This window comes from Trachinotus anak, unplaced genomic scaffold (genome assembly GCF_046630095.1).
Source record: "Trachinotus anak isolate AG129_WGS33_773 ecotype Australia unplaced genomic scaffold, CSIRO_AGI_Tana_v1 ptg000004l, whole genome shotgun sequence".
NCBI lineage: Eukaryota > Metazoa > Chordata > Actinopteri > Carangiformes > Carangidae > Trachinotus > Trachinotus anak.
Window position 1 is genome coordinate 11,813,937 of NW_027273855.1, and position 14,972 is coordinate 11,828,908.

Below are 14,972 nucleotides of genomic sequence, written 5' to 3' on the forward strand. Positions count from 1 at the left end.
ACTTTTACATTTAATGCAGACAACCATTCACGATCAAATTCACAGTACTTGTGAACTTAACCATCACTTAACCTGACCTGCATGTCATAAGGTTGCGGGAGGAAGCCTGAGTAGGCAGAGGACACCCACAATTTTATTAATCAATTTATCATTTTACTGTATCAATGTCTTTTAAAATTCAGTTTTCTGGTGATTCTATGTTTTGATGTCTGTCTTCATTTTTTTTCTTCTTCAGTGGAGAGACATGTGTTCAGTGAATGAGATTTAAAGGATTAACTGAACCCTGGACAAACTGGAACAATTATTTCATTGACGGAGATTTTTTACATTTTTACGGGGTGGATCTTTAAATCAGCTCCAACCAATATCAAATGTCATTTTTCCTGCGTTAATTGATCATTAATTTGCAGGTCAAAACATCTGGACCTCAACAGTGCACAATGTTTTTTTTAGATATCACGTTTACATATGATCGGCATTTTTCATCATCTAATATATATTTCAGTGTTAAGCAGAACCTGATTACACATTGAAAAGCAAACATTAGCCCAGCTATATGTATCAGTTCGGACATATTTTGACCTGCAAATCAACAAATCATTGCTTACTGGGCTGTCACTGTTCTACAGACAGACTAACTCTGGCTGGGATCACAGGGAGTGCAGTGTCCTCCTGCCAGCAGAGGCCCTGTCCGGTACAGGGGCATTTATCTCTTGGCCTGAACTGTCTCACTCAACAGGATGGCCAGAAGTTACGGTGCATTACAAGCACTTAGCGCAGTGATATCAAGGTTCACCTCCGATTTCCAATCTCAGGCCAGAATAGTGGGCTGGGAGGCCGTCATTAAAAAGCCATTACATGCCCATATTTCATATACCAGTCTCTCCTATGTTTCAAGGTGTTAAAAGCTCAATGTATATTTCCTCTATATTTAAGCGGCAGGACAACGGAGCAGCACATAGCATCTCACTAGCAGCCATTGACCTTGGCCTAGCCAGCCTTCATTAGCTTTTAGACACTTATCAGTCATAACTGGGTTTGTCCTCTCCGCAACGTTTCCTCCTTCACTTCACTTAGCCTGGAAAATAATGGCTGAAATCCATTTATCTGCCATTTCCAACAAGTGCGTGACATTAACAAATTATCTACTTTTCACTAAGTATGGCCAAGGTACCCTCTGAAGGATTCCTCCACTCTGCTGGCCAAGGTCAGACCTTTTTAGAAACTGCCTTTTTTTCTACCTGAGCTATTTTCTTTCCTTCCCATCTTTAAATATTCATTTTTCTTTTGCATGCTGGGCTGAGATTTTATGAGCACTATCAGCCGTATTTCTCCAAACACACATCTTTATTTGTTTTTGATTATTTATGCTCCACTCTAACTTTATAACTCACATCCCTAGGAAAACATTGATCCAAGAGGCAAATGAATCTAATTAGGACCTCTTTCTTCTGTGCTGAATATTGACTTGTTTTGAAAGGTGCCTCTCCATTTTAAGCGAATGTCTCTGGAATGCTTCGTCCCAGTCTCTTTAAGGAAAACTTCTAAATGCTGATGAGATATTTTAGTCCATAAATGCAATCCCGTGCAGATCTATAGTGGCGCCTAGTCGTTCATAATGTATTACATTAATTGCAGGATGTCATCAGAGCACTAATTTCCAGTTCTCAGGAAATCCAAGGCACCAGTTGTTTTTGCAGTTGTTGAAGGCGTGAGTGGAGAGATGTGTAATCTCTGCAGTGCACTCTTGTACATCCAGGGCTCATGGGCTCAACCTGTCAATCTAGTCAACAAGGACAGTGGAGGATGTGATGATGCACCATTAGTCAGGAATCGTCTCAGCAAAGAAGAATCTTTGTTCTTGACACAGAAAACTTGTGTTCCATCTTGATCAGTGAGGAAATGGGGCCTGGCGAAGCATGCGTCATCTTGCATTTGTCTTGAGTCGCTGTCCCAAGACACCAGTGCTTGTTCGCAGCATTACGCTGCTGGGTTTTGATGTAAAGCCGCTGCATTTCGCCATTTCACACAAACCCAATTCGAAAATATTCTGTCGCATTCCATGTAGTTGATCTCTATTTAAAATGGTCATGATTATTTTATTTTGTAACATTAATGGAAGTACATTTGGGGTGGAGGAGTGGGGTGGTGGTGAGGCATTTGCAATTCATATTCCCCCGCATGATTACATTAAGAGTATGTTCTGTCATATTTGATTAATGTATTGTGTTTTCCTTAAAACAGGATTAAAATATGAAAACCGACAGAAATGAGGCTATTACAAAGAATGATCAATTTTTAATAATCTACTCAAGGAAAAAAAATGAAGTGCTGCTCAGAAATGCACAGATCAGGATTCTGCAACATTTTGTAATCAGTGTTAGGCTTTGTTTTAAGGCACAGACACAATTAACATGAAAGGCTGCCAGGCCAAGCTTTTATGTTATGAAGCTTGAACTAGAGATATTACTAAGCACGGGTGCCAGGTGTACATGTTGTACCACATTGCAATGCACATTTATGTTAAACTGCCCAGATTCTGCTTCCTTATTAGCATGTAGTCTCCTTTTTCTGCCCCCTGCACATACTGGTAGTGTATTTACAGTAGATATCTTTTAAATCTCCCTATAGTTTACACAAGCAATCATAAAGTTTAATGCACAGCCTTTAATTTCAACGGGTGAACGCAAATGAAAACATAAATAACGCAGAAATACATGCTTAAATACTGGTAATGCTGTAGACTGTTGTGAAAAGTGCTTTAACTGCCAGTTTCCCATGAGCACATACTACATCATCAGTTGTACCTTTCTTTGTTGTGTATTCTGAAATACATTTTTAGCAAATGTTCTCGGTTCATCTCTCATAGGAAGACATTTTTCACACAAGCAAAAAATACTACAGTCGGCCAGATATTTAACCTTGTAGAAACAGTGCAGAAAAAGCAGCTTGAGCTCTTTAGTCAATGTCACTAGCCATTTCTGAAACAAAGTGTGTGTATACTGGAAAAAACATGGGCCTCCAATTCCACTGTCAGCCATTTAGCCTGACCGTGGGTGAGTGTGAATTAAAAAGAGGGGCCTTTATGTGCGACCCTGCAGCACAAAAGGCTACATCCATAACTTACAGAGACAGGGAGGCCATTAGCCACCACTGCCGGGCCACCTTTACATAATATGATGGTGTGTGTGGACTAATCACTGAGCTGAGGAGTCAAACTGCTTTACGTCTTTACTGTATGTACACAGGGAAAATAAGGTGGCACCCAGAAATGATAACAAACAGAGGCACTTTGTCCTGTTGCCACTCAGAAAACCATTTTCAGGAAAACCCTTCCCTGATTAAAGTCTACTAATCCTCGGCTAACTTTTATCATATGAAACCAGTTGACTGTTTGTGTTGGTGTGTGGATGGAAGCCTGTTTCTCCAATACAAATTACCTCCATATGGCCCCTGCAATCAAAATGTCTCTGAAAAGCCAATTATTAATGCTGAAGTGGTGCTTTTTCTGAGGGTGAGTAAAGACAACAAAGTGTCATTAGGGAACCAGAACCACATGGGATGATACTTACAGAGGAAGTTCCAACAACAAACCGCTAGCAGCTGTCTATAGGCAGGGTGTGAAGCCCATATGAGCTCCACTTTGTCCCAGTCTAATCGTTTTATAAATGACTGTTATAAAAAAAATTCTCTATGTAGCTTGCATGCTGCTGCAGCTGCCTTTTATTTATTTTCTCTTATTTTTAATCCTTTTATCTTTTATCACATTACACCAATAAAAAAAGCAGTAACCACTATGAGCAATATTGAATTGTTTTGATATTGCTCTCCCAATTCAAATCAGTCAAATAAAGTGAAACACAAGTGTCTTTGATTGTGCTTATCTAAAACAGTTAGACTCACTATAAAGTTGCTACTTGTCCAGAAATCAGGTAAATGATACCATGTATCCTGCTTAAAAAGGATTTGCAAACCATTTGGCCTGACTGCTTTTCATATTACCTTAATGTCTCCCAAAAGGCCAAAGCCAGGGATGAATTATTGATAGCCATCATATGGATCGCACGCTGTGGCTCCACATGCCTATTAGAGGGTTTTGTTCATTCATTTACGCTAGCTTGGACTGCTGCCTTGAACGACGCATCACTCCTCTTCTTTTACTTTTATCCATTAGCTGTTAACAATAACTGACTTTATGCAGGTTGCTGAGTTTCCAGCAAACAGAGAAAACAAAGTAACATGGTGGGGATCATTTGCATGCTCTGTGGTGTGCTGAGAGGGTACTTCACTGCCCGTAATTTGACCTTTGACGTCTCTGGTTAGCCTGCAGTCCATTTAGGCCTTCCTCCATTTCTGCATGGAAATTGGAAAAGGGGAGACAACACTTTCTGGTGAAACGATAGTTGGAATGATAATTGCTAAGTTTAAAAAACAGAAATCTAATTGTGAGGATCCCCCAGGAGACTAATATTGGACTATCTTATAAAAGGCCCATAGTAACCCAGCAATGATTTATTGCTGAATTCCAGTCATTTTCAATACATTATAGTTTCCAAATTGTGTTTAAATTGAGTGTAGAGGAGAAAAGGCCATTAGGAGATGCAGAAATGAAGATTATATTTAAATATTCATGCACTCGGTACCTTATTATTGAATCTGTACACTAACAAAATCAATATTAAGTGCAGTTTGACATAAATTTATTTATGAATTTCGACTTTCTAAGTACTTGCATTTTTTCACTCAAAAAAGGATGAGTATAATGCTGTAATGATATCAAAACAGAGTGTCAGGGTGCATTAGTCTGGGAGTTTATGAACCGCACATAAAAACTCAGGAGCGTCCCTGTAGAAGTGCTTACTAGGCAGAAATGTCGCTTTTTACAAACATCAGTCATTTTACTGCCCTGTATCACTGGGCGCTCCTCGGCTGTGGGTGATAGTTAGAGAAAGATGCAGTCATCTTGTTTGTCTTAAATGAGATCTTTGCAGTAAGCCTACTTGTATTAAGGCCTGGGAGTGGGACTGTGTAACATTTAATTAAAATGGATGTCTCTCGTTGTGCCTAACCTGTCCCCCTAACTCCTTCTTGTTTCCAGGCCATGTCTTTGTTTAGACAACAGCCCAATGTGACACTTATGACATGAGGACGCTGTGGTTCAGAGGATTTTCTCGTTGCATGAGTCTTAATACGGCAGCATAAAATAACACGAGATTGGCTGTCCCTTGCTGAAAGCCTCAAGGAGAATTATAAATACACTGCCAGTAATAAAGTATCAATGTAGTTTCTTTTTATATTGTATTTTGTTACTGAGAATGCAGGAATGGCAACGGTTCTCATTCACATCACACATGCCTTGTGCATATGTGTAGGAATACTATTAAAATGTGATGAATTTCCACAAGTTTTCAAAACAATTTCTCATTCTATTGTCTTTTTATAGAAATGTGAGCAAAGTTAAAAGGCTCTTTATTGGAGGAGCCACATCTCTGGACACAAGATGATGCCATAAAAGCAGGAAGGCATGAAAAAGCAAAACATCAATCTGAACTAAGAGGGGGAAGCAATAAATCAGAGAATCATAGCCTTCAGCCCCGCCTTTAAAATCATTTAAACAGATTCAAAAAGCCTGATTCTACTCGAGTCTGTCTGTAAGCACCCTTATAAAGCCTTTATGTGCCTTAGACACAGAGGATAAAACCACAAAACCTTATTGAGAGACAGAAAAATGATGCCCTGTTCCAGGGAAGTGGATGCTTTAAACGCTAGTATCGGTATCGAGATCACAGAGCGGAGATGCGTAAGTAAGGATCAAGGAAGTCGTCCATCCAAAGCATTCTTCTAATATGTTTTACAAACCTTTTCAGGCCTCTACTACATGCACTGAGGTCCGCTCACATCCAGGGTTAAAGGATTTATATGAGTTTATCAGATGCTAAGTACATCTACGTTATTACAATTTACTCATTTCCCTGTTTAGAAACATGTCAGCTGTCCTGCTTAATCTCACTGGCAGTGGATGAGGATGTAGCAGTGTGTATCAAACACAATACAGTCATGTACAAGACCTGTTTTTGAGCTTCATCATATTAGCCATAATAGTGTAATAATAGTAGTAATAACAATGTTTTTACATTTCACCAGCCTTTTTTGTGAAAAGTAAAGTATATTATTTTACCTTTGAATACAAGAGAAAATCCTGTTTGTAATATAATTCATATCCATCGCAGACAGAAGCCTATTGAGGTACATGAAATGACAAAAGCATCAGAAAAATATGATTTGATGAAATAGTGCAGCCTGTAAAAAGTTCTTTTTTTTTTTTTTTTTTTTTACTTATCTCCACAACAGGGTGACACAAAGTGTTGGAAAACATGTAGAGGAAAGGGAAACTCCAACACTCTGTCTCAGTGTTGTCTACTGTCACGTCAGGAAAAAAAAAAAAGCTTATCTGATGAAGTATTTGATGCTCCATTTAAAAAAGGGAATGAGAGATGGGGATTATGAAGAAATCCTCTACTTTTCAGAAAAAGGATACTCTACTATTTAATCCACTTTTTGTCTGATTGCTTGAGTTACTTTGTAGAGTGACATGCTGCATGAAAAAGTTTTCAACTTATGAAGTAATTTGTGTCTATTAATGAGTTTTACTTTCTAAAAACAAATCTGCTGTTGTAACAGGACATTGTCAAGTTGTTTTAAAGGAGACCAGCAAGCTGTATGAATTTTTTAGAAGAAGGTGATGTTTTTCTTTCTAACAATTCTTATACTCATTTCCAAAAGGCTCTTGAAACCAATTTTCAAGAACTTGTCACTTAGATTTAAAGGATTATTTTGACACTGTGGTTCTGAATACTTCTTTCACTCCCACTGGGAATCATCACTATAGATTTGAATGTATTCAAAGGCGTAAATGTGTTTAGCTTTTTTTTAAATTGCTGATAAAAATAACACCACATCCCTCCTAAAATTATATAGGTCAGTCTTATCAATAGAAACAAATCAGCATACATGGGATATGGAGTTCATTGTGGATGGGGTTGGAAATGTTCATGAGGTTTAGAAAAAAAAAAACGTAGAAATAATGAGCTTCCTGTATGTGAAAATGTAAGGGATGCAGATGTTTTTGTAGCTCAGGTGTGTGTGGCTGGAATACACACACAGATTGCATCTTTTGTTTTTTTGGCATTGTCTGAGGTGACAGGAAGGGGCAGATTTATAGACTGGAAACATATGTGAATCTACTTTATACATTACTTTCAAATGCTGCTAAAATCCATTAAAATGCATTGAGGCAGCAACAAGGTTTTGTCACTTTTAGTAGGAATAACAAAAGAAATAAATGTTTCATAAAAATAGTACTCGGAGGGAAAATGGTGTCAAAGAGTGTGAAACAGAGCTCAGTGTGTGAAATTTAATGCTTTGACAAAAAAAGAAGACTTTTTTCGCTATATTCCACAGATCCCAGACAAATAAAATCTGATAATAAGGCAATAACCGTGTAGCTTAACCAAAATGTGCAAATTGTTAATGAGGGGTGAAAACTTTGAGAGCAGCTGTAGCAGCTTATTATCAGTCAGGCTTTGCAATGGGGAGCTATTTGGAGGGAAATACATTCAGTTCACTGCCAAATTCTCATTCACATTTGTTTACCTCAAGATCAGTTTTGGACATTCAGGTTGAAATTGAGGTCAGCTAAGACATTTTGAATGAAGGGGGGGGGGGGGGGGGGGGTTTGTGTGTTGAGGGCAAAGACAGTGAAGTGTTTTTCATTGGTCCCAATGTGTCCTCCATGTGTTTCAACCCCTCAGTCCTCTTTCATCCCTGTTCACCCAAGAAATGGAATCATAAAAACCATTCATGCTAAATGAAAAAGGGCATCATAAAGCTGCATTACACTGGAGTACACTCCTCTGCACCTTCCATCCTTATCAATATCACCCTTCGTCTCTGCGTGCATCTCTCTTCCCCCCTTCCCGGGCCTCTTGAAACAAAGCATAAAAGCCTTAGAAAGAGGCACAATCTGTCATTCCTTTAATATAAGATAAAGTCTTTAAAAGCTAAAGGTCTGGGTGTTTTTTTTTCTCTCCCCTTCAAGCCAGCAGTCTTTAAGGCTCCTCCTCTGGATTAGCAGCATAAGGAACTATATATTATTTGCAGAAGAGCTTAGTGAGCAGAGTATAAGCCTATACATATCAGTCAATTTATATTAGAATTTCCATACATGCATTTTCTTGTTACCGTCAATATGCAAAAAAGGTACTTACTAACAAATAATGCATAATGTACTAGAGGCAGAGCATCAATAACTGCATTTGAGCTTTAAAAGAAAATGCAAAAAGGCAGAGCATAAAGAAGGGCCATATAAAATATACAACACATTAAACACGAAAACGTCAAAAATATAAAGATGGCTCTTTGCTCAGGAGACAGCAAGTCATTTATCTATGAGGAGGAGGAGGAAATAAAAAGCTTCCATCCCCGAGCTCTTGTGTATTTCATTTACTAACAAAGTCAGGTTATCTGTTTACAGACATGGCTCTTCCTCCTGCCAAACCTCCACCCTCCCTCAGAGACACACAGAGACCAGAAGAAAGCGGCGCATTACACAAAATGAGGAAAATGTTTACATCTATTTCAATTTAAATGCAAAAAACTACTTTTATACACCTTCCGGGGCTAAATACATTATTGGACATGGTTTGATCCACGGAGGAGAAAAAAGCAGTAGTTACTTAAAGCAGCAGTTTAGGAAAGCACAAGTGAATACGAAACCTGTCAATGTACACCTCCTTCGGGCACATTGGTACACCACATAACACATGTTCCTCTCTGCTGGCTGGCTCAGAGTGGAGAGGATGCTGTGTAGTTTTGTGGTGAGGTGTACTGTTGCTTCTGTTGCATTTTCTCCCACTGGTTTGACATTCAAGATTGCTCAATTATGTATGAACGGCAAGCAATATCCTTTACCATCAGGCCCCAATGTAACATATTTCATTTTCAAGGGCTGCAGAGCACAATCAGACCCTCTGTGTAATTACGACTTATTAAAAATGATTCCAAATTATCAGTGGATCTGTGGGCTGGTGTCTGGGTCCAAACTGAGAGCTGTTGCGCTGTATTGCTCGCGGAATAACCTCCAATGGGTGGATAGTCTGTCAGCAAACATCCCTGTCCTTAGATCACAGAACACTACAAATTAATTAAAGGAAAATCACAACCATCATTGAAGTTGTAAATGTGACAAGAGGCACCTATGGAAGCTGGATTTTTTTTTTGCTCTCCAGAAATGACTGGCTTTTGGGAATAAGCATTATTGGAAAGGCACCCTCAGTGACTTGTTGCAATACACTTTAAGCACTTTCGTGACTAGTTTTTGCTCCCTATACACAGTCTCATAATGAGAAAACACAGTTCAGCAGAGAAAAGACATCTCAAACAGCATGTTTACCCTTCACACAACATGGAGGAATTAAAAATGGATGAGCGCCCCATCCATTATTTCAACCTCCAAATGGCAAAATCTGTATAAAGCTCTGAGTATCCGTCTGGGTGAAAATAAATAAATCAAATATGCACTTCAGCATTTCCTGCTCTTTTTCTGCGTAGGATACAGTGTCGTGTTTGTGGAGGGCACATCCTGCTCTTGAAAACATGATGAGCTTTCTAAACGTATATAAATAATCCAAGAGTTTTTCAATTAGCTTTCGCATCTTTTCTGTTAATTCAAATGATTTTGTCACTTTTCCGGGGCAGTGCATATAATATTTAGGCGACTCTCATACTTCTCCCAGCCCCATTCTCCCAGCTGAATTTTCCCTATCTGAAGTATTCTAATTTGTGAACACAGTGGTGTCAGAAGTGATTTTGCTGTAAAGTCACTAATTATATGCAACATCAATGCGATGTGGGGAAAACGTTAAAAATTTAGCATCACAAGACAAATGGAAAAATGCGTGCTGAAACAAGGAAAAGAAGCACTAACATTCACAGTTTTTCAATGAATAATACATGTTTCCCCCCCCTGCTTTACAAGGACTCGCCCAGACTGGCTTCAGTGTTACTCCCATCTTTTACCCTAAAAAAAATATGTGTTTATGACTTTTCACATGCAGCACTGCAGTTTGCACCCACTCATTAAAGGAATTGTTGACTATATGAGGCATTGTTCTATGGGCTGATTTCATTAGCAGGCTGTGTCTACAGAACTGGAAAAACAATAGTGGGGGGTGGGTGGAAAGAGTCATGAGTGTGTGCAATTCAAACTAATTTCTACATGTGAAAATCTCTCTATCATTTCTTTCCCTTGGCATGGAAAAAAGAAAGTGTTTAAAAAGTGCTGTAAAGTTCAGATCTTTTCACACCTGCAATGTGAGGAATGACAATCAAATGTTACTTAAAAGGCTGAGAGCATTTTCTGTAAATTCTCTTTGCAGAAGAACAAAGTTATAGACAATATCAACCGGCTTGTAATTACCTCACCTATTTGCAACAAGACTGAACAAAAGTATCAGCGCCTGCGGTTTACTGTGGCTCCCCAGCCGCTCACCAAATAGCAGCCATGTGTACTGTATAAGGTGCAAAGGAGGTTGATAAACTGTTGGTGCATCAAGTTGACAGCAGCTAACATGACCTGCCCTCTGAACTCTGTTAACCAAGACTGACATAGAGGGTCCTCGCTGGACTGACAAACAACTTTGCTTCATTTTGAAGGTATTTTTCATGGCTCCCTTTACACAGTAATTATATTCCAAATCATTATGTGTTGTAAAGTCTATTGACCCCTAGTAAACTTATATTTACCAAGCTGGAACAGTTAATGAAATAGTCTTTTAATTAGCACGCCTCTAAAGGGTGGAACATCTGAAGGGGTCCCTGTTTTGTTTTGGCTTTGTGGTTGACTGAAGGGTGCAGATCCACTGTTCTAAGATAAAACAGTAATATCTTAATTAAGACGTGGTGTTTAACTGTTTACAGTCAAAGTCAGCGCCATTGTATGTACCTCTGTTCCAGGGGCAGCACCTGCAGTACAAGAATATTCACCACACAATGAATCAATAAAACAATATCATAATTTCTTCTTTTGTTGTTTTGTTTTTTTTTTAAGGCCAGGTCGTTTTTCAAGCTTGACTGATTGAAAGTGGTCTGACTACTCAAGGTAACAACTGGAGAGGGGGTGAGGGGGTTCTTTGCCGCTTGTATAATGCAGTCTTTGGCAGGCTCTCTCTTTGTATTAGATACATTAGGACGGAAATGTGCACTAACTTAAAAATGCTCATGTGAAAAAACATGGAATGTATTAAATTAATGGTCTCTTTTGCCTCGGGGCAGTAATGAAAAGGGACCCCCAATGAGTTCATTTTTCACGGCTTTGGTTATGCATTCAACACTCTAATTGAATTTCAATGTAAGTTTTACAAAGTCTTTATTACAGTGACTCTTGATGTAAATTACATGTGATCTATCGTGGGACTTTCACCCATTAAGTAATTTAATTGTGACATGCACTTTCTACACACCTCATGCTTTTATGCCTATTCCTCCTCATCTAAATTGTCAGTTTCTTCTATTATCGGCACTGTTTATGTGGATTGAGGAAAGTAGTCTGCATATACTCTGGGCAACTTTCCTGAGAACAGCTCCTTAAAAGGAATAATTGCTCGTCTCCCCCATGCTAAGAGAGGGGACAGCACCCGACAGCTAAAGTATACTGGAGTATACACAAGTCACAAGGATATGCAAGATGTTCGCAGATGACTGCACAGTGCACATTTTATTTGGGAAAAGTAGATTATTAGATTTATCCTGTGAGGAGGAAAAATACAGCATCCAGAGCAAGTCAAATTTATCATATTTCCAAATTCTGCACAAGAGAAGCCAGCTTCTGAATAATCTGAACAACACCTCTTACAACGGGGGAAAAATAAAAAGTCCTTTCTTTGTGAGTGTGCTTGTCCATTGTTTCAAACACTATGAACTGTATCCTAAGACCTGACGCGTGAAACGCAACCTGAGAGTCACTTTTCTCTGTCTCCATCTAGTGTTTCTGCCTGAACAGACTTTCTGAGACTTCAGACATCCAGAACATAAATAGAAAACCATCACTCCCTTTCCTTTAACGTGAAGGCTGCTTAAAGAACAAAAAGTCTTAAAAAAACACACACACACAAACATACGGTAAGAAGGCGGAAGTGTTAATCACAAACTGTATGTTTCTCATCAATAGCACAATTGTGTGTGGGCACACGTGTGAATGTGCATGAGCTGTCTGAAATACTGAGGCTGAATTGACCTGATCATTAGAGGGGGGAAGAGGCTTGACCTGATATTTCCTCTGTTGTTTGGTCAGGAAAGGGACGTTATTGTAAAAGGGCTGTAAAGATAAATAACCTTGCCGTTTCCATGGCAAAGGCACAAACAGTGGCCACTGAAGACAAAAGAGCAGAAGACAATAAATCCAACACTGTCAATTTTGTTTAGTTTTCAGAGTGTTTTTGAGGGAAATATGGTTTCAAAACAAGCGGACACATCCATTTTTCCACAGAGAAAGGGAAACCAGATCAGTTTTTTTCTGCTTTTTCTGAACAGGCCACAGTTTCATCTTGTATATTATTTTCCAGGCCACGCCATCCTGATTGGTAATAGGAATATCTGACACCATATTTTGCCTTTGGGTCAGGAAACTCCTTGTACAGCTGTATACATGTTTTTATAGCCTTTGAAAGAAAGGGTATTGTCTTTAAATTCCTAAGAATGCTTTGTCCAGCCTTCAAATTTAAGTGGAAAACCATCCCAGGCACTCTTTTTTTAACAGGCTAAACAATCATGAGTGGACATGCACCTTTGCCTTATTCTTGAGGTCAACTAGAGTTCATCTCATTAGAGCAAATCCAACTTCAAGCATCAACTTTCCTTATCATACAAGTGCACATTACCATAAAAAAGGAACTCTGTAATTCAGGATGTTCCTCAAAATAACAGCTTCTGGTTCAACCCTTTTACTTGGAATATTTTTTCTGGCCTCTTTCTATCATCATCTGATCATCTAAAGTGTAAAAAAAAAAAAAAGAAAAACCTCCATGGCTGCCCTCTCTGTCCCCCCAACACCTCTCCATCTTCTCATTGTCAGGGGAGATGAGCCCCGTCAGAAGCGAGGCGTGATGAGGAGCAGCCTTATCACTTCAATACAAGAGCAAACACAGGAGTCTTTACAGCACATCATCTCAGAAAGCAGCACATGGCAAGATTACTGTCCTTTAAGAGGCCCTAAGACACGACCAATCCCAAGTAGTGTTTTATCTTGACAGTTTGCAGCGCTTTGTTTGCCTTTTCTGTGAAGCCTGGGGATAAAAGAGCAAGCCTCTGTGAGCTGTGTCTGATTAGGATCTAATTGTTAACATTCACTGTGCCTTTTTTTTTTTTATTATTATCAGCCTGGTGTTGCTGTACATGCAGCAGGTAGAGGCCTTTTCAGTGTTATGAAGGACTCTTCCCTTGCTGCTTTCGTGTGTTACTCAAGTACTAGTTAGCACTAAGGTGGCAGGAGAGGAGCCCCCAGCTCGTCGACATCAACAACAACAACAACAACAACATCAACAAACAGGATTTGATGGCGAGTGTTTATTATCTGGTTTAATTGCTCCTCATCTGGAGGATCTGACAGTTGCGGTTAATGAGAGAGGGAGAGGAGGCGCGCGCTGTTGGCAGCAAGCTTCATAGTGTAAGACGTGTGTGTGTGTGTGTGTGTGTGTGTGCGCTGAGAAGAGGATAGACCACAGTCAGGCTCAAAGTAACACGGAGGGAAACATCAAATTTTTCATCAAATTATCAGAACTTGCCCCTAAACAAGGAATTTCAAGTCGGAGGTTTCTTCTTACTGTAACCTGTGTGTCGTTACTGCACACTCTCTGCAACAAATCCACCTGTAAACCTGCACACACACACACAATCTCACACCACACTGGATCTTAGCCCCTGTGCAGGCTGTGTACAGTAATCAGATGCCGAGCAAGGACAAGATATCCCTGAAATTGAGCCTCTTCCTCAATTTTTCATCTGGCCTGCAGCAGGTCTGGCAAAGGTCCAACCAGGGACCTCCCTGACATTGTGCTTTGTCACGCACAAACACTTCCAGGCATGTTGAGACAAAGAAAGCATCAAGACCAGTAGGCCTTCAGGATGCTCAGAGAAGGCCTGGAGGACAGGAGTGATGCTCTCTCCTCACAGGAGAGGAGAAAATTTGAAAAAGGGGAAAATTGTACTTTTACTGAGGATTTTGCCTCTCCACTGAATGCCAGACACACATTAACACACATATAAACACACATCACCACAACCACCATCAGAGACTCCTTGTCCCATTCATAAATTTTTCCCGTTGAGAAACACGGGCATTTCTTAAACAGGGCATACCCGCCCCTTTTACTACTCCTCAGCAGGCCCACATGGGAACAATTAGGGGCATACGCAAGTTTGGCGAAGGTTCCTAGCAACCAGCTGCAGCTGTTTTTATTTACCTTTTGCTCTGGTGCTGGATAATGTCATGAGCACATCTGCTACTGTGCAACGTAACCGTGGTTACATGCGTGGTTGACCCATGATTCTGTAATTACCCGCCGAGCGAGATGAAGAGGCCCAGCAAACCACTCAAAGCCACACAGAGCCTTCCTCCCCCTCTTCCTCCTCGCGTCTCTCCAGTGGCATGAAACCCTGTCTGCCTGAGAGCTGGTAGCTGGAGAGCAGAGGATGCTGAAGTGGCATTTAATGACCCAAAGTTGTCCACAATAGTAATTTTGACTTCATTTTGGTGTCATTAAATTGCCAGTCAGTTAATGACACTCTCTTTCTATTATGTAGGATCAAATGTGGTTATTCTCAAATGAGCCGAAATGAGATACACTTATCAAATTTCCTGATCTGATCTGATTGTTTGTCTGTGCTCACGTGGCACAAGCTGTACAGTCTGTCACCCA